The sequence below is a fragment of the Lissotriton helveticus genome, chromosome 6, assembly GCF_964261635.1.
Source record: "Lissotriton helveticus chromosome 6, aLisHel1.1, whole genome shotgun sequence".
NCBI classification, from domain to species: Eukaryota; Metazoa; Chordata; class Amphibia; order Caudata; family Salamandridae; genus Lissotriton; species Lissotriton helveticus.
This window is the reverse complement of record NC_136067.1, coordinates 1,387,278,297-1,387,304,900: the sequence shown is the minus strand read 5'-3', so window position 1 is coordinate 1,387,304,900 and position 26,604 is coordinate 1,387,278,297. Positions and strand designations below refer to the sequence as shown.

The 26,604-nt window shown below is 41.3% G+C and overlaps 1 protein-coding gene across 1 annotated transcript in view; it reads right to left on the bottom strand.

The window, feature by feature from the left end:
• The window catches only part of WASF1 (WASP family member 1), a 377,364-nt gene extending 350,973 nt beyond the window's left edge, over positions 1 to 26,391 (bottom strand). Inside the window, exon 1 of the mRNA XM_078649171.1 lies at positions 26,042 to 26,391. The gene's annotated coding sequence lies outside the window, so the exon portion shown is untranslated. The remainder of the gene's footprint in view (positions 1 to 26,041) is intronic.
• Between the last annotated feature and the right edge of the window lie 213 nt (positions 26,392 to 26,604).

Genomic DNA, 26,604 nt, shown 5'->3' with positions numbered 1-26,604 from the left:
TCAAGGCTGCCTATGCTTGATTCGGCTTTATTTCTCTTTCTTACACCACAGCCCCCTACTCTACCAGTCCTACTTCTTTTTCTCACTCTTCAGGATATTTTCTACTGCTGCTTTCTCCCTCTGTCAGTTTTGCTATCTTTCTCTTTCTCCCTCTTTGTCCTTTTTTCTGCCTTTCTATTAATCTAGGCCAAAGTCGAAGATGAACTATGAGACTTGGTGCCAATGTCCATCAACAGCAACCACCAGCTCAAAGTAAGCACTTCTTTATAGGGGTGCGTGGCCAGTGACCTAACATGGCAGACGTGTGCTGAAAGAGGTCCGGAGCCCGCACCACTCTATCCCCGTAATCCACCCAACATCCGCACCACAACCAGGGGAAACTTCAATGCCCTCATCGGAAACACTTGCCAGCGTCTAACTGCAGCAGTGGGAGGCGTTGGGTCACACCTGGACTGCATGGTGCCTAGAACGCATAGCGCTGGGAGAGAGATCCCAGTGGTCGGCCTGGACTATGAGGGTGCCAGAACTCAGCGGGCGGCCCTGGCTATGGCCCTGTTCCGGGTGAGTGCTACTAAAGCCGCGGTCCATTGTTTCCAGTACATAACTGAGTAGGGCCTGCCCTGGCTAGCGGCCCGCCTGCGCGGCCAGGGCCGGCCTAAGGCATGTGCAAGCTGTGCACCTGCACAGGGCCGCCAAACCCCAGGGGCCGCCACGCCAATATATATCCTTAGATACATATTTGCGTGGCGGCCCCTGGCAGGGATTTGGCTGCCACGGGCCCCCTACCTACACTCCCTGCTCAGGGCCTCCGTGAGCCTAGAGCCGGCCCTGGCGCGGCATACAGTGAGGGTGAGGGGCGAAGCAAGAGAAGGCGGCGGAAGATTCCTGCCGTCCCGAGCGGTCATGAGCACCCGGGGCCGAGCCCGACCCCGCAAGGATCCTTCCAGCAGGCAATGCCCAGGTGGGTGCGGGAGTGGGGGGAGGCACAGAGAGGATAATCGGCTGAGGCCCTCCTACCTTATGCTCTGGGAGGCATACAACGCAGTTATCCAGGGGTTAAGCATATTCAGCAACAGTGGGGGAAAACGCGAAAAGCAAAAACAACTTCTTGCCTTGGAGACTGAAATGAGCAAGTTAGAGAGGGATGCCAAGATGCAGATGAGTAGCTAACAAGAAAGGGCTTTGGCTCTTATCAGTAAGCCTGAGACAAATAATAAAAAAACAACAACTAACGTGCCAATGCTGATATTTTTTGGGTCACTTTTTCATATAGGCACTCGTAAACAACAGGCCATGAACACACTTGCCTCACTCAATAGTCCTAGATGTCTGGATAATTCATCACACCTATCAGTTCGACTTTTAGATGACACATTACCAGGATCTCATTGTGCCAAGGAAAGGTCTGTAGTTGACAGCAAACACTAAAGAATGTAAAATATACAATTATCTGCTGATACAAGGCTAGCTTTGTTGCTAAATATGTATAGTGTTGGGATTAACCCCTTCACTGCGGCGGCAATTCTGCCGCAGTGCTGAGGGGGCGCGGCCGCCACATGCTGGTGACGGAACCGCTCCGTCACCAGCCGCGGTTGTGCTGTGCTCATGACGGAGCGGTTCCGTCACGGCCCCGCCCGCTCAATAGAACGCTCAGCGCAGGCGCGGAATCCGCGCAGGCGTGCCGAGCGTGCCGTGACGGAACCGCTCCGTCATCAGCACAGCGCGACTGCGGCTGATGACGGAGTGGTTCCGTCACCACCAGGGGAGGGGTTAAGGACCATTTGGACATAATGTTAACTTCCCTGTATGCTAAATTTTCCAGTGTTTTTTATCACCTTTTTGATAAAGTAAGACTCTGGGGTAGAAGTGGTGACGCGTGTGAGTTTCTCAGTTTGTGGATTTACTTGTGGTTCTAGGAGGGACTCCCTGTTGTTGTTAAGTGCTCTTTTTTGTGCAGTTTCTAATGTTTTTCAGTGGGTACCCGCATCTACCCCTAAAACACATTAGAACTGCACAAAAAAGAGTACATAACAACAACAGGGATAAAAAACACTGGGAAGTTTTGTATACTGTCAAGTTAACATTTAATCCCCTAGATTTGCATTCAGAAGAACAGCAAACCTCAGGGACATATTGATGAACACAAGACGCAAAAACAAATACACCGCCTATGCAGAGACAACTTTGGATTCGGCCCCCAGTGGTAGGTCAATACCCTTGTAGCCATTGTAACATTTTCCCCTCACACAGCCAACAAAGAACGTCCAACTGACAGACACATGAACATGGGCACAACAGAAAGAAATTGCAATACACGCAACTGCATTTATCTGATTACATGCCCATGCCAGCTTAAGTACATAGGAGTGACTACCCGAGCTGACAAAGTACGAATTACTGAGCACTGTAGTAACATCAGGTGCAAAAAGACCAGCACTAAGATGTGTGCCCACTACACCACTGAGGGACATGCTTCTGATGACCTGAGGTGGACTATTCTAGAGTCACACCCACAGATACGAAAATAAGCTCTATCAGGAAGGAGCAGATGTGGATTTTCAGGGTGTCTACTCATAGGGTCGGGCTGAATGATGACATCCCCTGGGGAAAACTGAATAGATAACCTCATAATTCCCCAAAACCATACTACGTTATGGGGACGAACCTACATTTTACTCCTCAAAGGAGGTAGATCACACAGAAAAGAAAACTTCAGTTTACTCATTCTTTGATTATACATACATCTATGTTTCACCATGTCTCTATTGCACATAACTACCAATATAGAGGAAGGTCTTTCTCACATGCAAGCCTCGATTAATCTAAATATGACTTTCAGAATGACTGAATAAAAACACATGGTGTATAATGTGCACTTCTATCGAGATTTCCCAAAAACATAAGCCACATAATGCGTAATGCATAAAAATATAAAACTTAAATCACATAATGCGTAATTTGGTGGAGGTTTTTGGATAAAAAAACGTAAGCTCCTTCATTGCAATTTGACGAGTAAAACCGCCCAGGGCTTATCTGACCCTCCCAAGATGGCCCCCGCCATCACCGCACTAGTCTTCCTAACTTCTGAGAGGAAGTACTGCTTTGAGTATAAACTCCCCCTCCCGGCTCATATTGGGATGGGAGACGGAACCGGGGTATGTGCATAGGCACATGCCACAACAGGAGTGAGTGAGTACTGACTATCGAGGACATTCCCTGCATCAACCGGGGTAAGGCGCATGATCATCTTTAATCTTCCCGGTATACTATTACATTTCCAGGTCACAAGTGAGCGGTTCGCTCTGTTGTAAGTTCTGTATGGACGATATTAACACCAAAAAAAGGGTAAGTAATTGAACCCTAAAAATAACATAGGAAAGGATATGTGTGTTGAAGCAATACATCTCTAACAGCACTTTAACTATTGTCACAAAACAAATATTTTTGATCAGAGATCTAGCAAACAGGAACACGGGCTCAGCAATAATGTTGTTTAGGTATGACTGGTGATCAAGTTAGGCTGAACCAAGGTAAACATCGATGTCACATAACCACGGTCTATTGGAAGAAGTCCACGTTGGTGTGAAAAAATGCTTTTTGCACACTGGTGAAGTAACATATGTGTTTTCTAGCAATGGTCACCTTGTAATGCACTATGGGGCATGAAATAGAATGAGGTGAGGTGATTTACAAAATAAATGGCAACTCGCTATAATCAAGCACTCTCAACTTTCTTACCAGAACTTCTAAACAAACTGTGTTCTAGGTTTTATCTGAGAAGATTCAGCGCTCCATCCATCATCACCTTGTGTTTGCTTTGTTCTCCCTAAGTTGGCAGGGTATGCCCAGTCGTGGGTCTCTTGATCACTTTGCCACTGGATTCAAGCTAGTCTGGCTGATGAGGGGTGTTACCCCGAAACCGGTCTCGGGATGCTTATTTCCGGTTCAGGGAAGACCTGGCTTAGCAGTTCGGGCTGGATGTTCTAATGAGGAACAGGGGCAAGAGTGTTTTGCATATAGCTGGGTCCGTTGATTAATTCAACCCAGAACTGTGACTGAGGGTGAGTGTCTGAAAAGTTTCAGAGCTCCGTCCATCATCTCCTTGTGTTTGCTTTGTCCACCCCCTATACAATCACTTCTTAACCACTCTTTTCAGTATTTTTGTATCTCGTACACATTCCACATTATATCTTAAATTTATGGTGGTGTGGGAGTCGAACCCCAATAATCTAATTTCACGTTAGGTAATTCACCTCTGAGGGTCTGCTCGTTGATCTAGGGTAACAGAATAATCTTCCCATTATAACAAACATAGTACAATTAAATCATGATTAGAAACTGGGACTACTCAAGAACTGAGTTCTAAATCAAAATTAAGTTTAAAACGGTTTACTATGAAATCGTTAATAATGCATTACATAGAAATTGAATCATTTTCTAAGAAGGATCAAATACAAAATACAGAAGTACAGATCATAACAGACACACTAGTTGATCAATAAAATCTCTCTTAATTTCAAGTGTAAAACTCATAAAGAGTACCAACAGCATCCTAAGTGAGGAAATCTCAAAATCATCGGACAGGGATAAGGAAGAAAATGGAAAATTGCCCCTGATTAAAACCATTTATGTGTTAGTCAATAAAACTGCATACTCGTCATGGTACGATCATGGTTAGGTTGCACTGGCAAACCAAAAAAATTTTGTATATCTGGAAGGTTCTTAACACTAATCCATTTGGTAAGGGGAATCGTCCACTTGCTTCCTGAGCAACTGCACTCCGGAGATGTACAACACAATATGAAACATTTTCTTAATAATAGCTCATAGAATTATGTTCTTCTGCACGCCAGCATCTGAACTAGCAATGGAAAACCATCAAAATGATACATCAGGTACACAATGGAAAGTTTTGTTTACAATAGATGTTTTCTAACACAACAGTCCAATTACATCATAGTGCTCTGTGTTCTGCGGAAAGTGTAAGGAGTGAAGATTCGCGGCGGGTAAATGATTGGGCGGGGGGAATGAGCAGGATGAGCCAAACACCAGAAACAGCGTCCATTTCAAAATAAAGGTGTCTTGCACGAAAAATGTGGCATAACTATACTATATTGTTAATCACTCTTTTAAATGAGATAATCATATCGTTAAAAGGGCAAAATCATTACTCCATCAGTTACGGTCATATGTATCATTAATATTACTTCACACAAATAATTTGTAAGCGAAAACTGCATAAGCAAAAAAACTTTGACAACCTCCCTCCTCTGATTATTTATTAATAATCACAAAAAATAATAATGAACTTTATTAATCAGCCATTCGTTCATCGAAATGTTCTTCTTAGATAATTGTTCACTCCTCCAACTGCTTTAATTGTGGATATTTCTGTTCCTTATCGCTCATTTCCACATCCATTGACCTTTTTCGTTTTCTTGATTCATAACATATTTTAGTCTTAATTATTTATAAATATGTACTAATTATATATTCTTAGTATTTTAATAAGAGCAATATGTACTAATTATATATTCTTAGTATTTTAATAAGAGCAATAGAGACATTTCACAAATCATAATTATTATAGGTGTTAGAACAGTGAAGAACATCACCACCAATATTACCTAACCAGTCGCCTACTTTACCAAATTACTTCCTAACTCTCTTACCGAGGATCCTACACTCTCCCATAAACCTGGCTCTGTCAATGATCTAAGCTCATGATTTCAATTATTCAGGTTAGTAATAATAGATTCAATTGCTCCACTATAATCAGGGATATAAGTACAACACCTCTTAGCCTTAATTACTTTACAAAATTCGCCCTCTTTTGTCAAAAGAATATCCAAGGCAAGACAGTTCTGAATGACCACTGCCCTAACTGCTACCATCTCTACATTTACTAATTTAACAGACCCTGCCATATCTACAACATGACTATTTACTACCAAGTCTATCTCGTCTAATTTTCACATCATTCATGACTACACCAACTGGCAGATATTCACTCCTAAAATATCTAAAATCACATGCCAATATTTTGTTTTACCCTTCTCATGCCATGTTCTTCATTTAACTCATCTACACGATAAATTATAGGGAAAACTAAAGCTAAATAACACAAACCTACCCAATTACTTGGCAAGTTAATATAAACAGTTTAACCACAAACATAACAGATTCATCTCCAGACAAAAGATCTACACTGACCTCATAAGTTGTCACACACACTTTCACACCTGTGAATTCTACTTTGTCCTTTTCCAAAGTACTGTGCCTTACCATACACATTTCACCTATTCTTTCATGATCCATTTTTAACCTAGAATGCAAACCTTAGAATCTAAATGCTTCCTCTTCTTGTATTTCTTTTACAACAATCTTCTGCACCTCTAAATTTCCAACTATTTTCAGTCCTCTCATTATATTCTCTAATAAATTCACGCTCTTTACTACTCAATAAACACAAATAATCTCTTTTCAGGTTAGCATCATATCTGTTTTGTGCAAATACCCTCAAATACTCACATTATTTAAATTCTTCGTCATTCTCATTAATAATGAATTCTCCAAGGGCACATTGAAATCAGGCAATGTGAAATACATTCCTCATTATTACAAATAGCTACAAAGATGTTATAGAACAATGAATACAACATCTTTAAATCTACATATGTTGAGCCGTCTACTGATGTGGGAAGATGAGTGCACACATAGCACTTGGTAACCCTCATTATGCTAATGTATTCCCGAATAATGTTAAAGTTTTTCAAGATTAATTTATGCTCCAACATTTCTATTCATATAACTTGAAACATTCCCCAGGGGAATCAGTAAGCACATCAACACGCCAACTAATACTAATAAGGTACTAATTAGTAGAGTCATCCATACAATTTTACAGTATCTGCTGTTTTCCATCTTCTTGTTTAAGACCACAATTTTAGTGGCAAAATTAAAACCGAACCAAAATTTCCTTTAAACCCATGATATTTCCTTCATATTTCTTTATTATTTTTAAATGTTTTTATTTATTGCAAGACAAAGCAAAGAAAAAAGAAAAATCATATTTTGTTATGCATATATCATTACATAAGTATCTGTACATAGAGTTGTCATTATGATAGAAACAGAAGGTTACAGTATAAATATTCACAAGTATCTAAATCATAACAATAGTGCTAATATAAATATTTCCAGAGGTCCAGCTAGCTATTCTTTGAGGCGTATAGTAAATTTGAGGGACCGTTCTATAAAATTGCAGCCTCAAATTTGAAGATTGAACCACTCGCTTTATTTGTTTAAGCGATCCTGCAATCTGGTTGGAGCTGATATTAACTCCTAATCTGTTGGTCCATTTGTCTGCCATTTTCGCACAATCCCCTGTTCGGCCTTTATTAAGACAAGCATAGCTCTTACTAATAAGCGATTTAGTATAGCTAAAATAAATACATTGTAAGATATCTGAATGTTCAACTCTCCCAATTTTCATTTTATTGACCAAAAAGTCTTGTATCTGTATATATTTAAAATACATAACATCACTAATTTTATACAGTGTTTTTAGTATACTAAATCTCAAAAGGCCGTCCGGTCCATATAGATCACCTAAAGTGTTTATACCATGGTCTATCCATTGTGCGCAGGCGCCATCGGAAAAAATATCTGGCATCCCTGGATTCTCCCAGATTTGTAACTCCGCATTAAAAAATGGAATTTTGTCAGTGCTCATAATTTGATCCCAAATTCTTTTAATATATCTTGCGGTCTTAAATTTGACCCTCTTATAGTGATTTGGGTCATGCACACGAAATAGAAACTGATTGCTTTGTGATCCCAACATAAATTGGTGATAGAATAAGGAACCTTCCTTAGACAAGAGACTGCGTATGCGTTGGATAAAGGTAGCAAAAAAATAGATTTTAAGATCCGGGAAGTTTAATCCTCCCTTTTCTATTGAGAGTTTCAATGCAGTCATTGATCTTCGGGCTTTTTTATAGCCCCAAATATAACTGCTACATATGCTCTCTATTCTCTTAATATATCATTTATTCAATTGCATAGGGATGGACCTAAATAAGTACAATATTTTCGGTACAATCTACATTTTGATTATATTTATACGTCCTACCAGGCTAAGTGGTATCTTATGCCAGTTTTTAAGAGTAGCAGTAATCTCTTTGAGTAGGGGGTCATAGTTCACTGCTATGTTTTTCTCTATATCAGCAGTAAGTTTAACTCCTAAGTAAGTGGCATTTAAGCAAAGCCCTAATATCGGTTGTATAGGCTTAGAGTTGGCAATAACTTGAGTTTTACTCACATTTAGCCTATACCCCGATATTGCACCAAATTTGCTAGCTTCCTCAATTATCTTAGGAATGGCCAAAACTAAGTTGGTAGTGTATATAGCTATATCATCAGCAAAAGCTGTGATTTTCAAACTCTTGCCTCCATGCTCTATGGGAATTATATTATCCTGTGTTGTCAGTGCATTTAAAAATGGCTCCAAAGCCAAAGCAAATAGCAGGGGTGATAAAGGACACCCCTGCCTAGTCCCCCTTTTAATTGAGAAATTAGCCGAATTGGCTCCTAGATAACTAACTATTGCTGTTGGTGATTCATATAGAGATTGGACCCAACCGAGATATTGCCCTTGTATACCAAATGTCCTCAACGTTGCCCATAGGTACTTCCACAACTCGTTGTTTTAAGTCTTCCATCTCTTGCGTGACCCCTCCAAGCTTTTGACACACTTCACTCATGAAAGCTTGCAATTTGGTATTGTCCTCTCTTAATTGTAAGTATTGTTGTTGACTTTCTTGTCTTTGTGCTATAAGAGTTTGCATAATTAGATCCGTAGATGTAATATCTGGATGAGCTTTTATTTTTTTCCCCCCTGTAATGCTGATTGGGTTTGCAGTTGGCTTTATGTGTCACTGTGGTCTAATGATGTGGCCAGATTACTAGCCCCAAACAGCTAGGGCCAGTATTTGTTTTCGCTATTTCAATATGTTCAGCATTTGATACTTCCGATGGATAGTTGTCAGAGTCAATTTCAATCGGAGTTGAGTTTGTCTTGGAACTTGTTGGATCCACTTGTGAGTTAATGGTGGCGTTAGCTGCAAGACTACTCGTCAAGTTGATAGATAGGGCTGGAGCTAAAGTGTCTGGCTGTATTGCTGTAATAGAGCACGAGTCACCAGGTCCATTGTTGGTCAGTAGAGTTGGTGAGGCTATTATATCTACGTTCGTTTTTATAGTGTCCATTCTGAGAGGTATATTTTTGTCTCGTAAATTCAAATCTTCCTCAGGACTTGCCCCAGAGAGTCTTAAAGCCATATCCTTCACTCCTCCCTTTGCTTCAATCCATTTCCTCAATGGGCTACCATCGACTATAGCCTTACGTCCCTTCTTATTTGCAATAGGGTCTTTATTCAGTAGTTTACGAGTTGTAATTTTTTGTTTAGCTTTGGCTTTCAGTTTTGCTTTTCTTAAGCCAGATACTCGACAAGCATTAGTTCTGTTAGTGGAGGTTTCCGTATCGGTTTCACCCTCTTCAGAAATTTCTTCGTAGTCAGGATTGTAGCTTTCCTCCGCCCTCTCCGTTTCATCATTATGTAAGCACACAGAGATATTCTTTCCCGGTAAAGTTTCGCCAAGTTGCTTCTCAGGTGTAGATTCGGCTGTGATTTTATCAGCCACTTGAGTAGACTGTGTTATGTCAATATGGCCAGTTGGATCGACATATCTGTTTATTGTAGCATGAAGTATTACTGGCACAGTGTCTAAATACACGTTTGTTTTTACATTTGTATTTGCGCCCCCTTCTACTGTAACAGCTTCAAGATTTACAATGTCGCTTTCCTTTTCCTTTTCCCTTATAGCTTCAGCCTCAGGGGTGAGATCTCCATCTGTACGTAGTTCAGCGTTATCAGCCTTATCAGCCTTATCAGCCTTGTCAGCCTTGTCAGCCTTGTCAGCCTTGTCAGCCTTGTCAGCCTTGTCAGCCTTGTCAGTCTTGTCAGTCTTGTCTTTGCCTTTATCTTTTCCCCCAAAGGTCGCTTTGCCTGTATCAGTGGTAAGAGGGGCTGAGGCAGTGTTAATTGTTTTTAAAGCAATTATTTCATTAATTCCTGTCCCCTCTAATTCGCTTTGAGAAGGCAAAGTCTGATAGTTTAAAATTTCATCACAGAAAGCCAGTAGTTCGTCGTTGTTACTGGCGCTTATATCATGTGTAACTGGGCAGGGTGACTGCTTGTCAATTGTAACCTTAACTACACCTTTGCCTCCAGTATTAACAGCCGTAGCACCCGTAGCCATCTTAGCTTTCACAACAGAGTTCCCCAATGCCGCTTTAGCTTCGCTGATAACATCATACCTGAGCCGTCCGGTTTCCCCGTCTTCCCCGCTCTCCCAGTTCTAGTGGAGCGGGTATTCAGCCTCGATGTCATCGGCACGGCGAAGCTAAGCTCTGGTGGCGGCTGTGTAGCTAGATGCGGCGTTCGGTCTTCACTCAGCAGAACACACAGCTGAGAGGAAAGTAATCCAAGGCCCGCCCCGTTGCACGCCCTGCTGAGCGTTCGGAGGGGGCCGGTACTTTTAAGTTTCCAGACCGGCAAAACCCCTCTACTCAGCCGACAAACAAGCTGCAACATCCAGATCCAGCCACGGTAGGAGAGAGGTACAATAGCATTGCAGGCGTTCCCCCCTGCGGAAGTATTTTCAAATAGAACAAGTCTCGATAGATTACAGCGCTAAAGAGCGATGCTACAAAAAAGCACTTTCCACGCTTTCCTCGTAGTTTTTCGGGAAACGGTAAGGAGCTACTCCATGCGATCTCCTTCACCTGGCAGCTTCAGCCCGCCATCTTGACTCCACCCCGCAGGTCCAGATCCTGTCTTCTCTCTTTCTTTAAAACAATAATAAGCCAGAAAAAGAGGAAACATTTGATTCAGCTTCACAGTCTTTGTAAAGGTTCATATCTAAAAATTCAAAACAAACTTGTCATAAAGTCTCTAGAACAGGTTCTTAGACAAATATCTTTTTAGATTTTTACATGTAGCTTCTTAATTTGATTATTCAGTACTAAGTCTGGCTCAGTGTGGCTCTTCTTCAGTTTCTGTCTCGCTGTCTGCACAACTCTCAAAACAATATTGACTTTCGCTAATGTGAAAATAATCCTCCTCAATTTCATCTGCTTCTTCTTTCGACACAGTGGGTAAATACACCTACTCAAGATAGGCTTATTTTAGGTTCGGTGATTCACTCGCACTAGTTTTTGGATATAACTGTCTCTCAAAGTCTCTTAAGTCTCTTTTTCACTTACTTGTTATTTTTCTTTGAATGCCATCAACTTTCTTTTTCTTCTGCAGTTTTGCGATTGTTGTCTTCTTCTTGGCTTTGATTTGAGCACAATCCTGAGCACTGACTCGAACTAAAGTTTGCTCTTTGATCAAATTGGTCTTTGTCTGCTTTCTCCACAGGGAATCCTTTTTTCTCAAATGTGTCTTTTTCACTTTTATTTTCAACTGCAGCTTGTCATAAGTTTGAACAGAGACTACTTCTTCTTGCTGCCAATCATGCTTTGCTCTTTTGCATGTCAGTAGCTCTTCATGCTGATCAGTCTGTAACTAGACTTCAGTAATTTCATGTTATCCATCTAACCTTTTGCTGACCTAGAATTTCTGCTCATGTCTTTTTTACTTTATCTTCACCAGTCCCAGAGAAATCTTCACGCCCCTCGGGATTCACAATGGCAAACCTGGATTTGGTGTTCAGCTTGATGAGCAGACTTCGTACCTTGTTCATTTGCCCCATCTACTCCTTCAGCTACTCTTACTATTTTCATGTGAACAGAGTGGATCCATTGAGACACGCTTGTATACTTGACAGCGCTGTTAGTTGGCAATATCATCTGGAAAGGGTCTTTCCACCTTTTGTCAAGACACCCTTTCTGAATATGCTTTCAGATAACCTCCCAATCCTCCTCATCCAGACCATGGGAGGGTTTATCTTTGTAGTCTTTAGTTGACATGTTCACCTGATAAGAGACCGATTTCACCATATCAGCCAGATATTTGCAATAATCCAGAGGGATGTCATCAGTTATTGAAATCAGTGCTGCTCAAGGTACAAATGCAAGTCTCATTGCTCTGCCCATCAGGATCTCATGGGGAGTCAAGTCTGTCCTGCTATCTGGAGTACTACTCTAATTTATCAAAGAAAGAGGAAGCGCATCAGGCCACTTCAGACCAGCTGAGACAAAGACCTCCATCAGTTTATTCTTGAGTGTACCATTGGTACGTTCATTCAACCTGAGGATTGAGGTCAGTAACTACAATGCAATCTCTGCTTGATCTCAAAAGCTGTGAAGATTATTTGCAACACTTCATTCTTGAAGCATGTGCTACGATCAGTCTCAATAGAAGTTGAGAGTCTGAATCTTGGATCCAACTCCCTCAACAATAATTTGGCAACTGTAGGTCTAGCTGCGCTTCTTGTGGGAAATGGAAAACAGGCAGACTATTACCAAGACATACTTCAAGCCATTATGCTGTGGCATCCGAAATCCTGTAATCTTGTAAATGAAAACACAAGGAGGTGATGCAGGGAGTGCTGACACTTTTCAGACACTCACCCCCAGTCACAGATCTGGGTTTAAACCATCATTATTCTTTAGCTCACTTCACCACCCCAGTTCAGACCCAGCCATATGCAAATCAGTCTTGACCATCTTCCTTAGGGGAACAGCCCAACCTGAACTGCCATGACAGGTCTTCCCTGGACGGAAACAAGCATACTAGGACTGATTTCCAGGTTTCACCCCTTATCAGCCAGGCTAGCTTGAATCCAGTGGCAAAATGAGCATGGGACCCACATCTGGGCATACTCTGCCTACTTAGGACAAACAAAGCAAACAAAAGATGATGGACAGAGTGCTAAAACTTTTCAGATACTCCCCCCCCAGCCACAGATTTAGGTTTAGTCCATCATCGTTCTTTAGCTCACTTTGCCATCCCAGTTCAGACACAGCTATATGCAAATCATTCTTGACCCTGTTCCTTATGGAAACAGCCCAGCCCAAACTGTCAAACCAGGATTTCCCTGGACAGGAAATTTTATTTATTCTGTGATCCTTTTTCAAACTGCTTTACCTAAACGATTATCTTATCTTCTCCTTTAACTTCTTTTACCTTGTTCTCAAAGTGATTGGTCACTGTTGTTTTTTGCCAACATCAAGATCTCATCAATGCTTTTCATCTGACAACACAATTCACTCTGTTGAATATGATTGCTAATCTCCAAGCTCAATCCATTTACGAAAGCAGAAAGAAAACCACTAGCTCTCTTTTTCTCAGTGTTTTCAACTATGCTGTGATTCTTGAAAACATGCATCAACCTCTCATAATAAAACACACTGATTATTTAGCTTTGTGTGTCATTCTCTATTTATAACTTTTTTAGGAACTCGCTTTTTTAAATTCTTAATTACATTCTTGTTCTTCTCTTGAATTTCTGTTGCTGGTACATTATTGGGGACAGGTCTAGCTGGTTCTTGTGCTGGCCTTCCAGCAATAACTTTACACTCTAGCCACAGATCGTCTTGGATAAGAATCTCAAACAACTTATTTAAACCAGTTCATAACATTGGGGAAGTGTGTGTCAACCGATGTTTACCCTCATATCATTGTGCCGGGTTTTCTCGCAATTTCCGAAAGTTATAAACAAAAAAGCATACAAATCAGCACTTCTCCTAGGACCATGTACCAAATTCTCTCCATGTACTTCTCTTAAGGGGAAATTCTACTTCTGAAGTTGTCTCTATTTCTGAATCACTTGCAATATTCCTTGCCTTTCCTTTAATCCCTTTTATTTTCTATTTTATTTGCTATCCCTTTCTTCCATTTTGCTCAAGATTTCTTCAAATCATTCCAGTCTCTTGTTTTCTTAATTACATTTTTTATTTGAGCTCTTAGAGTAATCAAGTTCATTTATTTACTCTCATCATGGGTTAAGTCCATTTTATAATTTTGCTTACATTTTTCATTTTTCTAAAGTCAACTTCTAACTCATCAGCCAATTTGTCCACTTAATTGTGAGTTTCATTAGCACACCTAGGTCCTTTTTCAAATACCTCATTTCATCGGCATTGTAATTCAATATCCAGTTAAAATACACCTTCCCTTGTAACATTTCACCAAATTCGATGTTTTATTCAAATTCAAATTGATTTTGGAGATAGCCCTATCACCACTGCTTTCACAGTAGTAACCTGTATTTGATCTCATAGTAGCCGGATGCCTCTTGTACTAGGCACTGCCATTGTGACTATCTTCTGTTGGGGCACTCAGTGAAATCCTAGTAGAGGCTTGTGCCATTCATGTATCTCTCCCTGCATCTTATCAACCCCATGACAGTCTGGGTGCTTCCGTCAACATCGCCATATATGGAGGAGGTCTAGAATTGAACAATTCACTTATGATTGAGAATCATCCTCTGACTCCACATCCTTCTTTTTCTTATTGTGCTATTTATCCTGCTCTTTTGCATTAACTATAGCAGGTAAAGTTTCTACACATTCAATATTTTCTCTCCCATCCTTCTCTTAGCAGTCCAGTTTAATTTCTAGCCAACAACTGAATGACCTCCTCATGGTTTTCTCTTTATTTTCTTTTTCCTTTTCAGCTACTATACCATCCCATTTACTGAGCACCTCAAACTGAGTGGTACCTGGCATCATTTTTGATATTGTACATTGCTTGTCTTAGAAATTAGCTTACTATTAGCGTATTATTATTAGCTTATTAATATTTATGGTACTCTCTAATGGGATATTTAAAACCTCAATATGTGATGTATATGTATTCCACTCAGAGATCCAGTTGCATGTGTAATACCCTACGTCTACCATAATTTCATATGCTGGCGTTCCTTCACTCTGTAATCTTTCACCATATCTTGCTTTCTCGCTTTTTGATTTGGGTTTCGTAATTATACCACCTATGTTTTACAGCTAAATAGACTTAAAACAAATTAACAATCACAATAAAACTCTTTAAACAAACTTAACAAACAACAGTCAATAACAGTGCAGCTCAAAGGTGAACCTATCATAAGGCAGCAATGCCAGATACGGGTCGTTTAGTTGGTTTACTTCGACTGTGCATCCCTCTCCTTTGTTTTTCTATGCTCCACCTTTTCTTTGAAGTGCACAGTATTTAGTTTTATTGTTAGCAGTGAATCTCTGATCGGAACTTCTTCACAGCTGAGCGCCAAAGCACCTGTGCACATCACGGGACAATACCCGCACTTGAGTGCAACAACGGACATTAGTCGATATGCATGGCAAAACAAGAGCCAATCCAGAGGACAGAGATGTGATCGAACTGTCATCACACCCCCCTCCTTCCATGCTCTTGTCCCTTACCTAACCTACACCACATGCCGTGCAAAAACCAGCCCGATGTATGTCCGATTGTAATTATGCATCATTCTGCGCGTACGCTGTACATATGTTATAGGACGTTGCTGAACCTTACATGATACAAGCGATGCCTAACATGGTCAGTTGTTTGTCATGCCTTACGCGGTACCACTATCAAAAATCAAATAAAAACAGATTTACAAAAAAAAAAATAAGGCAACTATGCCAGCAACCAACCAATCCAAGTGTGGCTCCCCGGCTGATTAACCAATCACAGCACGATTTCTTCTTGAACAGGAAAATAATTACAGAACCAGTTTAAATCATTTAAAATTAATAAATCCCAATGGCTGTTTTCCCTTGAAAGGAATAAACGTCAGCATTTGAGTCAAATAATGCGACTGCAAACCACAGAGTTTAAATATGAGAAAAGAAAAAAAGAAAAATCACAACAATCCTACAAAAATTATCGCTAGGCCAATCCTGACCAGCAGAAATGTACCTCCAAGTCAATGTACCTCACCCTGTGCACTCAAGGGTATCACAAAAAACCATGTTAAACTTTCAAACCTGAAAAGTTTGTTAATTCAGAATCCCTACAGATATGTAAACAGAACCGTGCTCTACACACCACAATACACACAAAAAATGAATATCTCGAATGCTTGGATTACCGACGAATGAGATAACCAACTCTTGTTCAAACCAATAACACATCAATCTTAAATGAGTACACAAATATGAATAATAAATCATCACAAAAGTACTCAATCCAGCAATAGAACCCACGATCATAATCATGTGTCCAAATAACTCAACATAAAAATAGAAATCCATCTTCACAAATCATACTTTAAAATACATTCATCAACTAAATTTCTCCCTAGTCATACTTACAGTCCAATTTCATTCAGGAATGTACAGCCAATACATCTAGTCACTTCCCAGGAGGGTCTATCATAGGAAAATTGACAAATTTACAAAAACTTGTTTCTCCTTCGATTTGGGAATAAATGGATCACAAACTACAAAAATCTTTCTGGGAACACTTAAATAGGAGGTGCATTTAAAGCTACATACCCTCTGCTATCACACTTTATGGGAGCCAACCCCCAATAAACCTTCTGAACCCCAATTTTATGGAACCCAAAATTTTACCATAGGCAGTTCAGCTGAGACAGTCTTCTCGTTGATGTAGCAGTAAGAACATACCCTCTTTATAAATATCACAAACTTAATTGAGTAAAATCAAAATTAGAAACTGACCACTCAAGAACTTAGTTCTAGATCAAGATTAAGTTAAAAAGTCTTAATACAAAAATGTTAAATAAAGCATTAACCCCTTCGGGGCTGATGACGAGCTCAGCTCGTCATGAGCGTAACCTGCCGTGCGCTGATGACGAGCTGAGCTCGTCATGTAACGCGGTAATTTCAAAATTGCCGCGTACAGCGGGAAATGCCGCCGCATTGATGCGGTTAAAGAGTCATTGCATAATCTGCCATTAAGGCTCAGATACAGAATAAGAGATAATAAAGAAACCCTAGTTAGTCAATAAAATCTCCCTAAAGTCTAAGGGTCAAACTCATAAACAGTACTAACAGCATCCTAAGTGAGGAAATCTCAAAATAATCGGAAAGAGTTTCAGGAGAAAAATGGAGAGTAGCCCCCTATCAATCAAAGCCTGTTGCATTAACAAATGATAAACAGTTTCGTATATCTGAAAGATTCTTAAGACTGACCCCGTTTTTAAGGTAAGAGACATCTTACACTTGCTTCCTCAGCAACTGCACTCCGAAGATGTACAACACAATATGAAACATTTTCTTAACAATAGTTCATAGAATTATGTTCTTCTGCACCACATCAGAACTATCAATGGAAATCCTCCAAAATTATACATCATGTAAATGGTGGAAAGTTTAATTTAAAATACTTGCTTGGTAACCCTACAGTTCATTTACGTCATAGGACTCTGTTCCGAAGAAATGGTTGGGAAGAAGTGAGCAAAAGCAAGATAAGCAGAACACCAGAACCCGCATCCATTTCAAAATAGCAATGTCTCGCACGAAAAATGTAGCATAACTATACTACATTATTAATCACTCTTCTAAATGAGATAACCATAACATTTTAAGTGCACATTCATTAGTTTTTAAGTTATGTCATATGATTCATTGAAATTACTAATTCACATAAATTGTTTGTCACCCAAAATTGCACATCAGAAAAAAATGTTAACAGTTGTACCGATTTGGCAAAGATTTTATAATTCCTTATAGATTCTAAACTGCATCTTTACTGACAGTCTTTGTACTGATCAGCTTACACTGCCTTCTGGATTTTACTAGGGTTGCGTTTCAGATGTTTATGTCGACCTGCCATCCACACCAAGACCTGTCTGTCTCTGTATCATCTGAACACAGGTTCAACTATGATCTGAACTTTTTCTGAAGACTGCCCTAGTTTTCAGCTGGTATAGTTGTTCAAGTCTTTCTATTTTATGTTGTGTTACGTGCAAGTTTGGTGTAGCCCTGTTCAGTCATAATCCTGTGCAAGATGTTATCCTGTGTAAGCCTTTACCATGTCCAATAAAATGTGAGACTTTATCCAGTCCTTTCCGATTCCACTTAGTATAAGCCTTTACTCTGTCTTGTCCTCTCATGGCGTGTATGATTCTTCAACATGGCTGATGGCTTGTCCTGCTCTCCTATACTGGGAGAACAGGAGTCCAAAAAGAGACAGCTAAATATACTTTAACAATTACCCTTTATCAGTTCCTGCTCTCGCCGAGGAACAATTACATGTATGACAAATTCTAACAGCTCCTAGTCTAGCATCAATGATCCTGCAGGGTATTCCAGTAAAATGTGTGAATTTAAAGGGTGACAGTTTGTGCTCTACTGTTCAAAGGAAGTCGCTGCACAGATAGTGTCTTGGGCACAATAATCCTTGCAGTGTCCTATAGAACTGAAGTAGTCAGCAGTTATTATGGGGGGTGTGGGAGAGCCTGGGAGGTAAGGAAGAAAAAAGATCCAAAACACGTTTGAGGGTCAACAGTCAGTAAGGAGGATCTGGGTGTAAAAATGCCAGAGCAAGTTGTGATTAGGGACTATGAACAAGAACAAATTCAATGCCCGACCTAAGTTACACAAGGTGGCCATGTTCATAACCAAGTATATGTGGTCAGCTGCAAAGAATCGTGCATAGAGATTGATTATGGAGAACAGAGATGAGGATGATAGAGATATTTTTGAGGGCCACTTTCATGAAGTTTGGCAACCAAAAGCCATATTGTAGAGAGATATGTAGATTAAAAAGAGGCAATAATGAGCAATTTGAACACCAGCCACTAAGTGCTCTTTGAGAAGAAAAGGATATTGAGGTAGTGAGCGCTAAACTAATGAAGAGAATTAATCATCTGGGGACTTTTTAGTTAAACAGGATAAGAGATTGAAAAGAAGTGGTGCACAGACCCATAACACACTTTCAGGATAGCAAAATCATGTGTCAGCATGCACTGATTCTATATGAAACTCGGGTACATGATGAGTGGTTAGTTTGAAAATCTTGCATGATCTAGCCTGCCAACATCTGAGTTGGATACCTTTGCTAGAGATAAGAGAAGTGTTTTTTTTTGTTTTGTTGGTGAGATGAAGGGTTTTGATGGAGGGCCCCAGAAGGTCCCTGTAACAAGCTATGACAAGTTCCTAGAGCCTCCTGATATTCCAAAGATCATTCACACAAAATCTGTTTGTAGCTCAAATCTGAGAGGATCAAGAGAACTGCTCATGGAACGTTCAATTTGTGCAGGAGGCAATGTGGACAGATGGGGAAACGGTTTCATATGTAGTGTCAAGGTGATAGGTTGTAGATTTTCTGAAAACAGGTTATTGTCCTCATAAAGGGCATCTGGTTCCTTGCTGTGCTTTTAAACCCATGTAGCGCGCTACTGTGGAGGGGTAAGGGGATTACACTTAAGGCATGTTAAACATTAATGGCCTAACCACTATGACCTGCTTCCTGTCATTTTTTATTGTGTAAAAATGTAGTCGCTTGCAGATCATCAATAATCAAGTTTGGAGTTAATTCTGAAAAGTTACAGTAGTTCTGGTGCAATGGAATATTAGTTACACCAAGTGAAACCTTAAATATATTTGTCCCTATCCTCTCTTGGTAACTAATACAGGAATTGGTGGACCCTGTGTACACATTGCTGTATGTTGGGATGAAAAGTGCTATCACTGTGAGTCTGGAGACACAATTAGGAAGGAAAATAGAAGGTTTAAACTCTAGTAACTATGTTTAAAGTTCCTTTGTGGAAAAGGCAGAAGTCATGGTTAATGTTTATGGTTTTTTTTTTAGCAGGGCAGTTATGAGTCATACATGTGTGGGGTGGTTAGGTGTAGCCTGGACGATTAACATGTCCCTACTTATATTACTATTAATCGGGGGTACGGGTCTAATCTTTGATATGTTATACAATTGACAGAAGGTAATGTGCTAGTTTAATTTTTAATGAGGATACCACCTTGTAATCTTTATATAATTGCATATTTAAAGAGTGGATTTAAATAGTAGAAAAAATGAACAATGACCATTAATGCATAGATCTGCACAGATTGGTCACCATGTGTTTAGAACCCAGCCTCACCTATGACAGCCCTGGTCTTTCTCACAATATTGAGGTCCTCATTACGAGGGCGATCGAACGAGTGGACGACACCACCGTTTCAGGCATGAGACCATCCGACAAGGAGTCAGCGGTCTTAACAGTCCAATTACGATACGACCGGCCTACATGCGGTCGTAAAATGCATTTTACTGTTGCAGTTTGTGCAGCGGCCGTGGAAAAGGGCCTCTGCACAAGCCATAATGGTAAAAAGCATTTTGAAAACATCCATGCACTGTGTGCCAGGCACCATGTGGTGCCTGGCACACAGTGCATGGATGTTTGGGGGGGCACCACATGTGCCCCCATGGCAACTAAGCAGTGGACCACAGGGGACGGGGGACCTGCTGGGGTCCCCAAAAGTCACTTTCCAACAGCCTTTTCATGGCAGTGGGACCGCTATAAAAAAGCTGTCGGACACTGACATTCTAATCCCTTCAGCACCCTAACAGGCTACTTCAGCCTCTCAGAGGTGGCGGGCGGTCTCTCCCCTGCCCCGACCGCCAGTACTGTAATCCAGCGGTTGGACCGATATCCTGGATATCAGGCGGACCGTCACCAACGGCCTGTTGGGGGCAGTCCGACCGACATCGTCCTCGGATTCCCAAAAGCATGGTGCTAGTCTTCAAATACTGGTAAGCCCATGCATTCCTCTGCTCCCTTACCTAATGTCCCAGACACGTCACTATCCAAGTGATGGTGCAAAAACAGGGTGCAGACAACTGAAGATACCTATCCCACTTCCCTAAATAGACAAAAAAAGAGACAAAACGCACCACTCATTAATTGCGGATGCACATATGTGATAGTCCACTGTTTCTAAAGTAAATTTTAAATGTTAGTAACTTAGCTCGCTACTTAATCCTTTACCTACATATCGTCTACTTAGAAAATAACTTTCTGAACTGTCAGACAGGTTTAGTTGCCCAGCAAGTTTCTTCTCAAGGGTACTAAAACCAAACAATACATTTTTCACATTGCCAACTAAATTGCAGCACAACGCAAAGGAAGAAAATACACACGATCATGTGATAACATACACAATTGTGGGCGCCATGAAGTTCTAACTGTTAAAATGAAGAATGACATACAGTAACAACTTTAGATTACGTTTTTTCACTTTTTCATTTCCAAATTACTACCTACCCTTTGTGCATGTGATTAAAGCAAATGATTATTACACAAATGATGTCCTTGTGAATAAAGTAAGCCTATGAAACAGTGTAATCGCATTGCTCATATTGGTATTTTAACTAAAGTTTAAATGCAGGCAAGGAAGGAAAATGTGTAATAATCAAGTTATTGCATATTTTTCTGTGAAACGATGTTACTAAAAAAACCTAGAGGAGCTCATCCATGCAATGGCATCAGTTCCCGCAAAGCTCAGATCCTAATGGATTTAACCAAACCAAAGTACTGTAGAAATATAGATATATTTAATGAACAAATAACAATTCTAAAGAAAATTTGCCTGATTACAAATTACTGCTGCAAACTTCGCCTGTAATAGCGCTAATTGGATTTCCGAGATAGAACGATAAAAAGATGAGCTTAAAACGTCATTTGAATAATGCAACATTGCCATATTGTTCAGGAACAAAACGCATAAACACCAACAAATGAAAAAAAAAACCAAAGAGCTGGAAATGATGACACGTAGGAGTCAAGGTTCACATTTAAATATTTTTTACTAGTGATTTATAAAGCTCTATATGTTGTAGAGCCGCTTCAAAGGCCTGAACAGTGGGGCAAAGAAGACTCAAGAGGGAAAGGCGATAAAGATAAATTCTACTAACCACCTCAAAAGGGAGGAAACTATATAAATGCTATTGGGTTCAATTCACAGTCCAAGTGGAACATTCCACACCCAGAAAGGGATGAAAGAAGGAGAAAAGTCCTTACAATCGAAGGAAGATACTGGAAACCAAGACGGAGTGAGGGAGGGGAACACAGAGCAAAAATGGCCTTGTGTACTTAACTACGATCTAGGCAATTCCTAGATTACACTCTCAGGTAATGCTTTGCAGTAAAATATGGTTCTCAGTTCCTTCTAGTCTTTGATTTTGTCCTGCCGATGCCAGAGTTCTGGGGGTGATTGTTACATGATGAAAACTGACAAATGCTCAGCATCTTCCTACTAGGTCTTTTTTGCTAAACTGTGCCATGGTAATCCTGTAGTCCAGTGAAAGTCTAACAAAGTGTAAATGCTTACAGTTTGAGGACAGTTTGGACAAGTATTTTAAACTGTAGGTCCTGTATTCTCTATGGGTCGACCAGGTCTACATGAAGGTTATCCTTTGTTTGATGAGAAGCTAATAGATGTTGAGGTGTGTTGAGGCGATGTGCTCTAATCTAAAGACCTGTTGCAAGTCTTGCAGCTGAGTTCTGGACTAGTTGGACCTGTATGTGAAGACCAATATAAATACTATTACAATATTCAAGCCAAGACAATACCAGGACCCTGTAAGACCTAATTTGTGTCAGAAGCTTAATTATTGTTTCACTTTGCTGAGTACATTGAAGTGGAAGCATGCACTGCTTGTCTGCATTCATTCTGAGAGTAAAAAATATTTTATGTTCCAAGAATATACCTAGGTTTTTTTGCTTCGCATACTCAAGATGGTGGTTCTCCCAGTGGGCTGGGCCATTTGGCCAGGAGATGAATCAAGTCAAGGTGGACTACACTACATAGGAATCCAGGGAGAGGCCCTCAAATGGATCGCATCCTTCTCACAGGACGAACCCAGAGAATCCGACTACCACCACTCACTTCGCTACCCAAAAGCACCATCTGGGGTGTCCCTCAAGGTTCATCCCTCAGCTCCATCCTACTCAACACTTACATGACGGCCCTGGCCAACATCATCAAAACCCATGACCCAACATAATATTCTACGCAGACGACACCCAGCTCACCCTCTTGCTCTCAGAAGACCCCCTCCACCTCAGGGATAAAATGGCTTAATGTCATTCACACCAGAATGGAAATAAAGCATGAGGTGATCTCCGTTCTTGAGGTTGGTCTCTTTAAGTCGGACCAGGATTTGAGTACCGTTAGCATCATTCTGGTACAAAATCATGAATTGTTCTATGATATCTGGCAACCGGAGGACATAAGCACTGAATAGCCAAGGTGACAAAGACAAACCATAGATGAGACTTGTGCACTCACTTCTTCTGCTCAGAGGCCAAATATTTATAGATGTATATTCGGGAACCTTGTGTTCTAGCAAAGTCTTTTTGCTGTGGAAGGCGTTCTTGCTGTAGGATCCCAGTTGAAAAAAGTCTTACACGTCACTAAGGCTTAAAAATGTAATTCAAACCAAAACATACATCAGAAACATGTACGCATCGCAGTGACCTATCCAGCACATTTTGTAATTTGGCATTTAGGGTACAGTCTACATTTACTTACCCCACTCACTAATATTAACTAGAATCATGTAAACTCACTAAGTAATTGTTAACATCAAAATTAAGTATTGTACTCGGTAAAACGCAGTTATGACCCCAAAAGCTTTGTTTTTAAAGATTACGAGAGAAAAGACAGCAGAAATTACAAATTGTTTTCTGTATGGAAAGCTGGACACTTTCACTCCAGTGGAACAGTGGTTAATTTTTGGCAGAGTACACCAGTTGTTTTCACGATAACCTTGCAGTTATGTGCACCAGCTCTATATAGCGCTTTAGCTCTACATCTAGCTACTAATCACATAAGCTCCAGTCACCAATAGTTCTTTTTCAGTAAACTTTTAGCAACGACGACCAATACTTAGAATTGACTTAGTAGGAGCAAAACTCGACAACAGAAAGTGGTACCAGGGCCGAAAAGAAGACAATCCATACAACAATTGTGGTGTTAGAGATTGACATCTTGTTGTGTTTATTAACATATCTTTCTCAAACATGACAACAAGACGTTCTTAAAGCAAGGCATCACACCAATCACAGACATTATTTACATCATTACAGTTCCTCACTTCATTATAGACTCATGTACCAAGCCATCTTGGTCCCCTCTGTCTGGTGAACTGACTTTGTTGAACCATAAAGCTCAACCCATTTTTTTCTTACCTCAAACACCTCATCCGGAACATCCAATTCAACAATTCTAACTGGACCCACATTATTACAGAACGAAGCTCCCTAAGGGTTATCCTTGCCACTCGTGTGGGAGACAATTTCACACACAGCTCCAACAAAGACAACAAAAAGGTGTAATGCATGGGATAAAAGGGGAACCTTTGAACGATTCCTTAACCCAGAGAACAAGTTCACCACATCACTACGAATATTTCACCTTTCATGCAACCATGCTGCACACAACTCAAACAACCCTGGTGATCGTTACGGGTACAGGATCAATCAGGAAAAAAATAACCAAATCAGCAGAATAGCTTCCACTGGTGCAACAAGTGCAGTGGCACCAGGGTCCAGAAGCCTTAAGGGCTCCCGGAACCATCATTATTTCCGCGCTTAGAGACCTGCCGGTGATAAGGCGATTTACAAATCCCAATTAACATTAACAATATTATTACTGTATTTCACAGTTAAAGGGCGGCCAGGGGCCAATTTTCTTTCTTGCCCTAAAGCTCATGGCACACTGGCTACGGCATAGGCGCAAATCTATCCCAGAAAGCTAACAACTCTTGTGAGGGTTTTCGTCCTAGAGACAACATGAAGAATCCACCCCTAACATAGCCATTAAGCTGCGCCTAAATGCACGGCCCTTTCCACGTCTCTCCCCATCCTCCCACAGGCAGGGGTCGCTTCATTGATAATAGGCTACACACTGAAAAACAAATATTAAACTGTGTAAACATTGTGAAAATGTTTTTGGTTAAGTGAAATACAGTCTCACGAGCTAATGATCTCACTGACCTTTTACCAGCGATCTTCAACCCCTGAACTGGCCTGGTTAATGCATACATTATTAAGACTGTAAACCATAATAATAATTATTATGGCTGTCCATGTGAGTCACGAAAAAAACGTTCATTAGCTCAGACGTGGCGAGAAGTGGCATTAGCTTACGCACAAGGAACACACACAAAAAAATCAAACGAACTACACAACAATTTTTGAGATGTTGACCACAGAAAGAAAGAGCGCCCTGTCTTCCCTTTCAGATGGGAAGGCACATAAAATCCCGCACAAGGAGCTTTGTTTACACCCCTGCATCTGGCAGGAGGAGGCTGCAGGTGGGGTTGAGCGCACTGTGCCGGATCTGAGAGATTCGGCAGCTTTTGAAACCGATTCCACTTGACATGCAATGTAGGACAACACCCAGCAGGTGCAGGTCTGCCCGAGAGAGGAGGAATGCACCTTCACGGCGGGAGGACCGGAAGCTGCCATACAGGCAGCAATTACAGCGGGCGTGTAATTGAAAGGAAAGAAGTGATTACGCTCCGCAGAGAGCTGCCACTGACACAATCAACAGAATGCGTGCATTGTAAATAACACACAAGTGGGGACGAGGCGTGAGAGGCACAACTACGCATTTCTGGTTTACGGCACATAGCGAACTGACAGGGCCCCGGCTCCAACACATTTTTTTTTCTATACATTGTATTCATCCTTGATCAGTCTGCTACTGTGCAATGCAAAGGCCTCTCTAGCACTGCGCAGTGACCTCTGTAGTGTGCAATGTATGCACTGCCTCTCTGGCAGCATGCGGATCTGGTACTGTGCAGTCAGTGAATGATAGGTGGAACTCGCTGGCGGTGCGGTCTGATGCTGGCTTTGGCACCAGGCATTGTAGCTATTGCTAGAGTTTGAGACAGTCAGTCAGTCGATGCTCAGGCTGCACAAATCCATCTCGTTCAGACCCCGCAGCCCTGCAGGTGTCAATGAAGTATGGACTAGAGGGGGCGGGTCCTTTCCGTGCCTCTCCCGGGTAGAGGATAGTCCCCCGAGTCATTAATAACACATAATAGGCTCTTACCGTGACGTGTGTCCTCTACTGCCTCGTCTACTGCAAACTGGGGGTATGCGGGGCTGGGGCCGCGAGCCTCATTCCATCACCCTCGCCACCGCCGGGTTGCCGGGCTCAGGCTCGGCACAACAAACCGGCGGCTCCGAGCGCGCGCACGCGGATGCTGTCCACCAACGCTCGTGCCTGACGCCCTGGATCACGCGCTTCAGCAGAGAGGCTACGCGGGCGCGTGCTGGAGGCGGAACACAGAATTGGCTGAATTACCTGGGGGTGGTGATTTGAAAGCAGCATTTAAAATAACGCGTCTAGTTGGTATAGAGCTCGTTGCTCCCCCCTCTGTTTCTTCGTATACGCACTGTATCTGGAGAACAAATAACTTCCTGTTGTGATTGCAGCGTACGGTTTTATGCAAGGATGGTGCCGGTCTCCTTTCCTTTTTCCTACTATTGATGGTACAGCCCGTCCCGTCCCGAATGGAGCCTGGATCCCCTGACAGTTCACCACTGACGTCGTGACGTTCCCCGACTCTGCCAATGTGTGTTCGTGAGGCGGTGAGGGTTGACTTGACCGGG